Raw genomic sequence first — 12282 nt, 5'->3', positions numbered from 1 at the left:
ATGCCTATAACCAACTTATCTATCTACCACTAAAACTCTCTGTAACATTTAATTTGAAAAAGCGTGCATCATAGAACAAAATGTTTTCAACCAAAGCATCACAAGTGGGTTAACTTACAGAATACCGAGGCCCATTGCCACCAGCAGCAATGTATCTGCCTGCTGGGAAGGAAAGGGAAGGGGAAAGGAGGGGAAGGGAGGGGAAAGGGAGATTTCTAATGCTCATTGCCAGCTTCCCTCAAGGAAATTCAACAGGGAAGTCAGCAGGAAGTTGGTAGTTGCTCCCACCTCCACTGATATTTTGCCTGCCTATGAGGAAATATCTCCGAAATATTGGCCCAAGTGGTCATGAATTGTCTAATAAACTCTAAAATTAGTTTAGCGATGGAATGGGATATTCAAAGGAGCAAAAAGTTCATTTTTTCTTAGTTTTAGGTATCCTATAATGCAGGAATACTATTATGTTGTCATGATGTAGTAATCTATATATATATATAATGTTGCCTTCAAAATAGTATGTGCGCATGCTGACCTGTAAATTAGGGCTATATGAGTTATAGGGCTATAACTTGTTAGGACTAGACTGATGCAAATAAACATTGGGGAGGGGAGGTGTCAAAAAGTCAAGATAACATCCATGGCTGCATGATTGAAGCCTTGCTCCTTTTATATATGCATTCTTCATTAGAACTAGTGAATAATGGGATATGAAGGACATGTGTGGCTCAGGGGTAGGTTCTACTTACCTTTACTACTGGTTCGCAATGGGGCCACGTGCGTGCTCTTGCTTTGCGCGTGCATGCGCAGAAGCTTCTGTGCATATGCAGAAGCGTTCTGATGACGTTGGGGTCAGTGGGCAGAGCCTCCCACTGGTTTTACTACTGGTTCTATAGAACCGGTGTGAACCGGGGGCAACACACGACTGGTGTGGCTCAGATGTGGGTTTCAGCAGGTTCAAACCAGTTCTGGGGAACCAGTAGCAGAAATTTTGAGTAGTTCGGAGAACCGGTAAATACCACCTCTGACTGGCCCCGCCCTCATCTATTCTCTGCCTCCCAAGTCCCAGCTGATTAGGAGGAAATGGGGATTTTGCAGTAACTTTCCCCTGGAGTGGGGAGGGAATGGAGATTTTACAGTATCCTTCCCCTGCCACGCCCACCAAGCCATACCCACCAAGCCATGCCATGCCCACCAAGCCACATCCACAGAACCGGTAGTAAAAAATTTTGAAACCCCCACTGATGTGGCTGCATAAAATTGGCATCACCTCCTGTTATGATCACTGTATGGTGGCTTGAATTCATCAGCACTTCTAACTCTTCTGATTAGTTCCTCAAGCTATGATGAAATGGCTGAAGATAATGCATTTTATTCACTTATTGTAAAAATTTTCCATTGACTACTTAGTTATATTAACTAATTAACTATTATTAACCAATATTAGTAACTAATACTAACTAAGGTAGCAATAGCAATAGCACTTAGACTTATACACTGCTTCATAGTGCTTTTACAGCCTTCTCTAAGAGGGTTTACTGAGTCAGCATATTGCCCCCAACAATCTGGATCCTCATTTTACTGACCTCGGAAGGATGGAAGACTGAGCCAACTTTGAGCTGGTCAGAATTGATCTGCCAATTTCTGGCAGCCAGCAGTCAGCAGAAGTAGCCTGCAATACTGTATTCTAACCACTGCACCACCACAGTATCATGGCTCATACACTAAATATAACTATTTAGTGTAACTAAATCATAACACTATGATTTATTTGACCAAAATGCTTTGAATGAAATCTTTGATAAATGGAATATAGTGATGAATTTCCGCCTCGCCTCCCTCCTCCTCTTCAAGGCATTTTTCCCCAATCCAACATGACTCATCAATATGTTTTCAGTTGGCATCGTGTTTTCTAGTTAAATAAGAATGTTAAGTATCTGTTCTAACTGAAATCGTATTAGTCTGAAGTATTTCTGGCATTGGTAGCATACCACAATGACCTTGGCTATGGTAAAACATCAAAATGCATAAGTATACACAAGTGATTCTGCTGATTATCCACAGCAGAAGTTTGTAAGTTTGATTACAAAACCACTTGACCAAGTCATTATCAGCTTAACTCTTCTCACTATTTATAATGGCAGTTTAGTTTTTTTTTCTGTGTCACTAATAGAAGATAAGTTTACAAGTTGATAAAGTTAGAGTTAAAATCAGTAATGATAGCCATTTTGAAGATGTACCATTATTGTTCTGCTGAATATTTGGGTATCAAATACTTCCAGTAGATCAGGGCTGTCAAACTCGAGGTCTTGGGCTGGATGCGTCACGCTCTGGCCATGCCCCTGCTTGGTTTAGTGAAGGGGGAAAAGTCGCGATATGTCATGTGACGCTGCCGTGATGATGCACATTTGACACCCCTGCAGTAGATGAATGAACAATTGTTGCTACATTGGAATATGATAATCTTTTAAAAATAAAATATTCCTCTTAGTTAATGGAGATCATGTATAATACTCTAGGTCAGAGGTCTTCAAACTTGGCAGCTTTAAGACTTGTGGACTTCAACTCCCAGAATTCTCCAGCCGGCTGGAGAATTCTGGGAGTTGAAGTCCACAAGTCTTAAAGCTGTCAAGTTTGAAGACCTCTGACCTAGAGTATATTTTAGGAAGAAGAGCCTAAAATATTAAGACTAGAAACCAGGAGACTATGAGTTCTAGTCCCTCTTTAGGATCAAAGCCAATTGGGTTGATTTGGGGTCAGTCAATCTCTTTCAGCCCTAGGAAGGAGGCAACGGTAAATCACTTCCAAACTCTTGCCAATAAAATTACAGGGACTAGTCCAGGACTAGTCCAGGATCGTCACTAGGACTCAACAATGACTCGAATGCATACATACACACACACACACACACACACAGAGAGAGAGAGAGAGAGAGAGAGAGAGAGAGAGAGAGAGAGAGAGAGAGAGAGAGAGAGAGAAGATGGCAATAAAATTCATTTTGCAAATGTGGCTTAAGAAAGTCCTTTCCAACTTTGAATCCCCAGATATTGTTGGATATAACTTGTTGGATACAAGTAATCTTTAGTTATTATGTTCTGCCTGAGATCAAACTTAGAATAAAAGTATCCTAATCAGAGAAATATTCGATGGCAGAGTTGGGCAATTAGCAAGCAGAGCCCCACTTTCTGTAGCCTCTAGAGCTCCCTCCAACAGTGACCACCAAAATCAGGATGTCAACATCCAGCTCGAGAATTCAAACAAAAATCCAGGATCTTGCCATTTTGAGGAAGAAGTATAGATACCTCTAAATATTTGTGATAAGTTCTTTTAAAAAAAAAATCAAGAAAATTCCCAGTCTTCATTGAATTCTCTGAAAGGGAAGAAACATCCAGAAAACCTTGGCTCTCACACTTTTATGTGATACGGTCAGTCTGCATCATTGCCAAGCATTCTGTAAAGCTTCTTTACGATAATTAATTGCTGCTCTCAAAAAGTTGATGTGTTAAAATCCAAAATTATTCTGTAGTAATGTTTAAAAGACGTCAAAGCAGAATGTGTATAACTAGCAGCTCTTTGTGCATAAAAGTGGAGAATTGGGGGCTGTGTGAAGGGAGGGAGGAAACAAAGATACTAAATGAGGTTTGGATGTCAGATTTTAGTTCAAAAAAAGATCACCATATTCTTCAGTAGAACCCTGATTGGAAGAAACATCTCCAATTTGGTACCATCCAGGTGAATGGAGCCTGAAGCTAGCAGAATCTTTGACCTGACAATGCAGCAGAAACTGAAAACAGGGATGACAATGCTGGGACAAATAATTTAGGCTGGTAACCTAAATTAAAAAAAATAAATTAAATTAAAAAACCCCACTAACCTACAAAGATACTAAATTAATCATAAAGGTTTGTCTGGGAAAATTCACCAAACAAACCATGAAGAGATGACTCATTTTCTTTTCCTTTTTGTTTATCTCCAACAATTCCACCATCCAGTTGGAATTTCTTTTGTTCATAGGTCTTCTCTGCATCTACCGCAAGGCGTTTGATATACCACAATGTATTAAACCCCTCATAATGCTCTGAGCAGTCTAAAAAGGTAAAGGTAAAGGTTCCCCTCATACATATGTGCTAATCGTTCCCAACTCTAGGGGGCGGTGCTTCAGAGGTGGGTTTCAGCAGGTTCTGACCAGTTCTGGAGAACCAGTAGCAGAAATTTTAAGTAGTTCGGATAACCAATAAATATCACCTTTGACTGGCCCCGCCCCCATCTATTCTCTGCCTCCCGAGTCCCAGATGATCGGGAGGAAATGGGGATTTTGCAGTAACCTTCCCCTGGGGTGGGGAGGGAATGGAGATTTTACAGTATCCTTCCCCTGCTACACCCACCAAGCCATGCCCACCAAGCCATGTCATGCCACACCCACCAAGCCACACCCACAGAACCGGTAGTAAATTTTTTTGAAACCCACCACTGTGGTGCTCATCTCCATTTCAAAGCTGAAGAGCCAGCGCTGTCCGAAGAAGTCTCTGTGGTCATGTGGCCGGCATGACTAAATGCCAAAGGCGCACGGAATGCTGTTACCTTCCCACCAAAGGTGGTCCCTATTTTTCTACTTGCATTTTTTATGTGCTTTCAAATTGTTAGGTTGGCAGAAGCTGGGACAAGTAGCGGGAGCTCACCCTGTTACGTGGCACTAGGGATTCAAACCATTGAACTGCCGAACTTTCGACCTTAGTCACTGAGCCACCGTGTCCCCTAATTTATAATAATCTAATTGTCCTTAAAATATCCTATACTACATTATCCTTTTTTTTTTTTTAATCTTGGGAAGCTTTACGAAGAGCGAGTGATCTGAAAGTTTGGTTTTGAAATAACAAGATGTGGTCTCTATTACATAAAGTCAAGTGTTATCCACAATATATTTATGGATCCTTGGAGACAAAAACCAACCCAGCTGCACTATTTTTTAATTAAAAGAGGTCCTCTGGTCCCTTGCCATCCATCTCTGTTATTGCCTGTACCAAACAAACAAACTAGATGCAGGCAAGCAGAATTTTCTGAGAAGCTTGTGAGGCAGTGCTGTTCTTAGTACTAACAGTGAAATATTAAAAGATAGCTCACTTACTCTGTTCACCTCTGTGTCTTATGCTGTCATTGTTTTTACTATTACAGATTCCTCTGGCTGCAACGACACTCAGACATCTCAAAAGTGGGGCTGCAAAGTCCCATTCATAAGTTCTCATCGTTGCTGCTTTTAGTTTAGGAGTAGCATCCAAAATGTTGACAGATTGCTGAGATGCTACTGGGGGGGGGGATATTGGGAAAATTCTCTCTTTAAGATGATACATAGAGTAACAAAAGAGGATGAAAAAACAATTCCATTGCTAAGATGTTTGAAAACCACTGGATTTTCCTAATTAGTGCAATACCTGCACAAAGTAAAGATTGTTTATTTTATTTCTATGACGTATTTCTAGATATAGTCCTGTAATATTTGAGATAGACACATATTTGTGCAATGGAAATATGTGTGTGTGTGTATGTATATATGTGTGTGTACACATACACATGCACATATATTTCCATTGCATGCATCTGAGTCTATCTTCAAAAAATTGAAAAATGAATCTACTCTCTCTGTCACACACACACAAATATAGAGACAATGTATGTGTGTGTATGCATATAAAATCATTATGTGTGATCACACACGCACACACACAATGATTATATATATATAATCATATATATATTCATTTTCCAATACTTCCAATACTTTTAAAGATGTCAAATAATAGGAGACATCTTTTATGTCCATCCATCACCAAGTGAATTTGTTCAGATTTACAATCTTTTACAGTTCTCTTTTTTATTTCCTCTTTCTCTCTTTATCCCATAGATGAGGACTCCTGCTGATACAGAAAATATCAAGCCAAGATTTTAATAATGATTTGGAAAAGGGTATGAGCTTTAGTTATTATAAAAGTAGAAAGGCTATGCCGTTTGAATTTGATGTTTTTGCTAGATCAGTTCTATCAGTTCTATGAAAAGAGATTTCTTTTGTTCATAATGTTCATAATAAATTGAGCTGTAGAATAACCTGGTTGACTGGACATGTTAAGCTCTAAGGTTAACTAAACTCTGCATCCTGTGAAAATATACTTGCTAGATAGTTCACTAACTTGGATGAGTTGTGCAAACACCGCTATGAATATCCATTCTTTTATTAACAGTACCAAGGGATATTAACATTAAACAAGCCAAGGAAGAGAAAAGAATTTCCACAATATGGGCTGCTACATTTCCACACCCTGCGCACACATCCTTCCTCTCCCCCTCCTCCAGTGGTAGTATTCAGCCAGCTTGGATCAGTTTGGGCAAACCGGTAGTGGCGACCTGTAGATGGGGGTGGGCCTGTCCACCTGCCCTGACGCTATGCCATCCTATTTAACCACCTTTTCTAAACTCATGCATGCGTGCGCTCACATTTTCGGAGCAGAGCAAACCAGTGGTAAAATAATGTGAAACCCACCTCTGCCCTCCTCTTGTGGGTGGACCATTATTTAATGATCACACACAGTCTAGATCCATGATGGCAAACCTATGACACGTGTGCCACAGGTGGCACTCGGAGCCATATCTGTGGGCACACGAGTGTTGTCCTAGCTCAGCTCCAGCATGCATGCACGTGCCAGCCAGCTGATTTTCAGGCCTTCTGGACCCACCGGAAGTCAGGAAACGGGCCGTTTTTGGCCTCCGGAGGGCCTCCAGGGGGGTGGGGAAGGCAGTTCCAATAAAGCCTCTGGAGCCTGGGGAGGGCAAAAAAACAGGCCTACTGGGCCCAGCAGTAACCTTTTTACCATCATGTGCCAAAAGCGTGGGGAGCGTGGGGGGTCATGTGTGCATCCATGGGGGGGCGGGGCATGGTGGGCATTGAATTATGGGTGTGGGCACGCGTGCGCACGACCCCCCACTTTTGGCACGCGATAGCAAAAAGATTAGCCATCACTGGTCTAGATACTTTGAGTGGATGCCACTGTACCACATGGATGAATAAACCATTCTGAAAGTTCTGTAATGTGATTATTTCCCTTGACAGTGGCAGCCAATATCCTAAACTAGACCATGTATAATATTATTACTGCAGTTCTACACTCTGTCCTTTTGACATAACTATTTCAGGATAGCAGAAGCTTGAAATGAAATAAAGCACAGATTCATGAAGGCATGTATTCTACTGTGCAATAATTATTTCCACTCTTAAGGTTTCTAAGTACCTCCAATCATCTCCAGAAGGCCACATTCTACAGGTTAATCACCTCTGAGAGCATTGTCAGTGTTAGATCTAAATTGATGGGATTTCTTGCATATGAACTGGAGTTGCCGGTCTTCTCACAATGGATCTTCTCTGTGCCAACAGAGGAGAGCCATTATTTCCAGCTGTTGTAGGAGGAGAGCCATGGTAGCTTATGAGAGCCCAAAATCAGGAGGAGCTCCTTTTCTGACTAACAGATTTTAATAAAAGTTTGCAACAGCAACTCATATATTATGCATCGGATGAGTCTACTTTACTTAAGTTTATGTCTTGAATAAAAAAGAAGTTACTTGGAAAAGGGGCTACCACCAGGCTCCTTTTGATTTTCTAGTCAGTGGATTAGGGTTTAGAATTCCTCTGAGGATCTGGCATCAGCTATAGAATGTAATTAGATTTTAGGCAATGGCTTAATTAATTTAGCCAACAAAGTTAACTAAATTAGTATGACTATGTTCTAAAGCATTGAGAAGACAGGCAACAGATTACCAGCTTCTATGGCAGATGGCCATTAACTTCCTCTTGAATTCATTTCAGGAATTAAATGCAAAAAAAAAGCAAACACACAATTTTTAACTCTAAATAATAGGCTTAGTAGTTAACTATGTGGTCAATTTAAAATAATATACACCATTTTAAAAAAATACTTATTTTGATGATAATCTCTCTGATCTTTTTAGCATTTCCCAATCTACTGTGGTTTACCATCTGGAAGACAACGTATCTTAAGCAGCAATTTTTCCACCTAAATCACAGTGATATTAAATCTTTGTTGTAGCCAGAAAAGGAGCTCCTCCATTATTGGAAGCAGAATGGTATAATTCACAGAAAAACAGTGGGAATTAAATAAAGGTTTGTCAGGCCTTTAAAATCCAAATATTAAACAGCTCATTATTCTTGAACTTCGTCTTCAAGGTCACTTCAAACTGTTACCTCTGTGACATGTTTCCTCATGCATATAATTTATGATTTCTAATTCAGTTTTAGCATCACTGCTATGCAGGTGTGTTTATTGAGCAGTGTGATCCATAGTGGCACCTGCCTAAAATTCAGGCTATGGAAATGCTAAGGGAAGAATATGATATGGAGGGGAGAAATGTAAGAAACAAGGAATTGTCATGGGAAGGTATGCAGAAGAAGGGAAAGTGGAATTGTCTTTGTATTATTATTTTTTTGTTTGTTTTAGTACAACATTTCCCTGACTTTGACTTTTACCCAATCTCCACCATGCCTGCTTTTAAGGCTTTTCAAAGTCATAATAACTTGATGTCAAAAAAGCCATTGAACTTTGAAAAAATGTGAGAAAGAAAATCCAATGTCATATTTCCTTCTCAAATATCAGAACGATCCTGCAATTATGACCACTGAATTGGAGAGTTAAAGCTAAATCCAGTATCTTGGTTATATGCAGAAAGTGCACTATAAGAGTCACTTTTGAGAGACTCAGTGAGTTATGTTTTAACAAGCTTAACAGCCTATCCTAGTGGAAAATGAATGCCATGGAGATTTGCTTTAGTTGGTGAAAAAAATATTCACCTGAGAAGATCCACTGTATAATGGCTAATAAATCAAAATTTTTGAAGCAAATGTTATTGGCACTACGACTTTCAATACACATTCAATCTGTCATATTTTTTATTTAATTTGTGTCATTGACAGATGTATTCATGCAATACCTGAAAAATAGAATACTTATATGTCGGAGGCTTAAGGCTCTGATACAGGGGCTCTGATACAGCAGGTTCTGACAGGTTCTGGAGAACCGGTAGCAGAAATTTTGAGCAGTTCGGAGAACCAGTAGCAGAAATTTTGAGTAGTTTGGAGAATCGGCAAATACCACCTCTGGCTGGTCCCAGAGTGGGGTGGGAATGAAGATTTTGCAGTATCCTTTCCCTGGAGTGGGGTGGGAATGGAGATTTTGCAGTATCTTTTCCCTACCACGCCTACCAAGCCACGCCACGCCCATCAAGCCACGCCCACAGAACCGGTAGTAAAAAAATTTGGATTTCACTACTGCTCTGATATAATGAAAATAATAAAGACATTTATAACACATTAAGAAAATTCCGTTACAGCTATTAGTTCATGAGTTATTAGCAATGCAACCCCATGCATATGTATTAATGTCACTCCAGCTTATTCCCAGATAAATGGATTTATGATTCTAAGACAAGGTGTGCTCTGATCTTCTGAAAAAATGCGTATGTAACTTGTTCAGTTGCTGAATTAGGAACTCTAAATCAGGATTAGTGTTCTTGCTCATCTGAATTTAATGGCATTGCTTATATATGTGCAGGGAAATTTATTCAGAAAAGTGAATGATTTATAGGATTCTTTGCTTGACTGGAACTTTAACTGAAGTCCCCTGAAGCAGCATCTTACTTTTCTTGCTTGGAACAGATCAGACATGCTGCTTCTCTTGCATTGGTAACAGATTTCTGGTCCTCTTGGCTAGTTTAGATAAATTGGGTTCCTGTTGGTTCTCCTTGGTGAATAAGATGTCAATCTGATGCAGACTGTAGCTGATCCACATAGGCCTAAGTGTAAGGTCCTGCCTTGCCAGTCTTAAAAGTAGAAAGTAGAAAGTAGAACTCTTAAAACGAAAGCCATTTCAAAAGGAACTTTTATTGGAAGATTGTGATAGCAAGAAGATGTAGGCAGGAACTAAGGTTTCCTGCTCAAAACATTAGATTAAACCATTGCAAACAGAGCCCTCCTAAAGTCCAACCATCATCGAACCAATCCCAAGGTGTGAAGATGTTATGGGAAACTCAGGCTGAGAAGATGATAAATGTCGGTCCCCAAGGCATCGCTGCTGCTCTTCTCCAGAGACAAGATAAGGCAGCTGGATCGAGGCACATTCCTTTCCCCCCTCCCAAGGTCCTGAAAGTTACAACAAGGCAAAGCAAGAAATAGAAACAGAAACTTCATACAGAGATCCCCCCAAGCCTCCCCCTCCCACCAGAATGACAGCGTAGGAATCTATGGGACCTGACATGCCTAAGGCAGATTCATGGACTTCTTAAGTGCTCAGGTAGATGGTGGCTAGTATATAAAATAATTCCACCACAACTTTTACTGGGAGTGAATCTAGTCATGCCATTCCCACTAGAAACTACGATTGGAATCCATGTTTTCCTAAAGGCGTCATAATATAAGATGGGATCTTTAATCTCCTATTTTAAAATAATCCATATATTCAGTGATGTGAGGCTTTCTGAAAGGGTAAAGAACCATCTTTTATTAAAGACATCCTAATAAAATAGAATAATAACCAAATTTGTTACTATAGCAACATATATCTCTTCAGTACAAGTTTCTTGTTGGTCTATTGTAATCACACAACATTCTGTATCTGGTGGCTGTTCCAGGAAGTACTAGCAAAGATAAATGATATCTATGATGAGTCTTACATAAACTCTGTGAGCATGCAAATTTTCTGGCCAGTCAAAGGTTTGTATAGATGATTAATTATAAAGAAATCTTGAAAATTTGAAAAATTGGGAAGCTGCTTTCCCAAAGTAGGAAATGAAACAGCCTGGATTTTTGAGATCTGCACATTTTTGATTTTGAGATCTGCACATCCTTGCCCCTGGAATCCTTAACATTCAAGCAATGGAATGCCCAAGGCACTTATTATGTCCTCACATACAGTAAATACCCTGTTTTCCCCAAAATAAAACATCCTCTGATAATAAAACCAATCTGGCTTTTGAGGGCATGGCAATAAAGCCAAGCACTTATTTCAGGGTTCAAAAAAATATAAGACAGGGTCTTATTTTTGGGGAAACATGGTATGTATTCCAACACATTCCAGTGTGGGTTTTGTTTATAAAACTGGTTATTCAGTTACACATCAGAGAGAATCTGAAAACCTCCACCAAGTAATTTAAAAGGGACTCCAGATGTCTTTAAAAAACTAGTTTCTGCCATCACTCTGACTTGTACTTTTCTTGCTACAAAGGCTTCAATAGGCAGTGATCCAAAAGAAGGTGATCTTTAGGATCAGCCTTGTTCAGAGAGTATTACTGGGTCCCTCTGTGATGGAGATGGTTTTCCAAATGTGATAAATAAAAATAAATATGTTGCTACTAAGACAAGGGGCAGATTAGCACCTTTCACCTTTCCATGTACAGAAATCAATAGTGAGTCAAATGCCAGCTGGGAATGGATCAGGATTGTCCATCTCTCAGCAGGCTAGTTTAGGAATACAGGAGTGGCCATATATAATTCACAAGAGGCAACATAGCCTGGAGTTGGACAGGGGACAGAAGAAGAGAATTAGGATAGTCACTCCCAGGCTATACCATTAAGATGAGAATCTTATGAGTTAGTCTGGCAAGATTCTATTGGGGGTAAGCAAATAAAGAATTTAACTTTGGCTGGATTGTTCTACGTGACTCGGGTTGGGCCTGACGCAGCATTTCCAAAATGAAGAGATAAAGAGATGGGAGATTGATCTCCTAGGGAAATTTGGAAAGTGAAGTCTGTGTGTGTGTGTGTGTGTGTGTGTGTGTGTGTGTGTGCATGTAGCTAGAACAAAAGTAACATAGCCAGCAATACTAAAGGCACAGAAGAGGCTGTATTTCCTGAGAATGCTCAGGAAGATAAATCTATCTCAGCATCTACTTCTGTCCTACTATCGCAGCACCATTGAGAGTGTCCTGACATACGGCATTCTGGCATGGTATGGGAGCAGCTCTGTAGCAGACAAAAAAGCTCTACAGAGAATCATTAAAACTGCCCAGAATATCATCAGGCTCCAGCTACCAGCCCTGGACGACATCTTAGAATCTCGCTGTTTGAGGAAGTTGCATAACATTCTCAGATCAAGTAATGCTGTCCAACAGCTCACTGATGGTGGCCCTTTAGTTCATTGTTGAGTGCAATTATAGATTTGGGATAAAAACTATTCAGAAAACGTGAGGTCTGAGTTTTAATTGTTCTGTATCTTCTGCCAGAAGGCAACAGTC

This window comes from Pituophis catenifer, unplaced genomic scaffold (genome assembly GCF_029215685.1).
Source record: "Pituophis catenifer annectens isolate HBS135680 unplaced genomic scaffold, rPitCat1.0.hap2 SCAF_2, whole genome shotgun sequence".
Classification (NCBI taxonomy): domain Eukaryota; kingdom Metazoa; phylum Chordata; class Lepidosauria; order Squamata; family Colubridae; genus Pituophis; species Pituophis catenifer.
The sequence above is the reverse complement of the archived record's forward strand: the minus strand, read 5'-3'. Positions refer to the sequence as shown.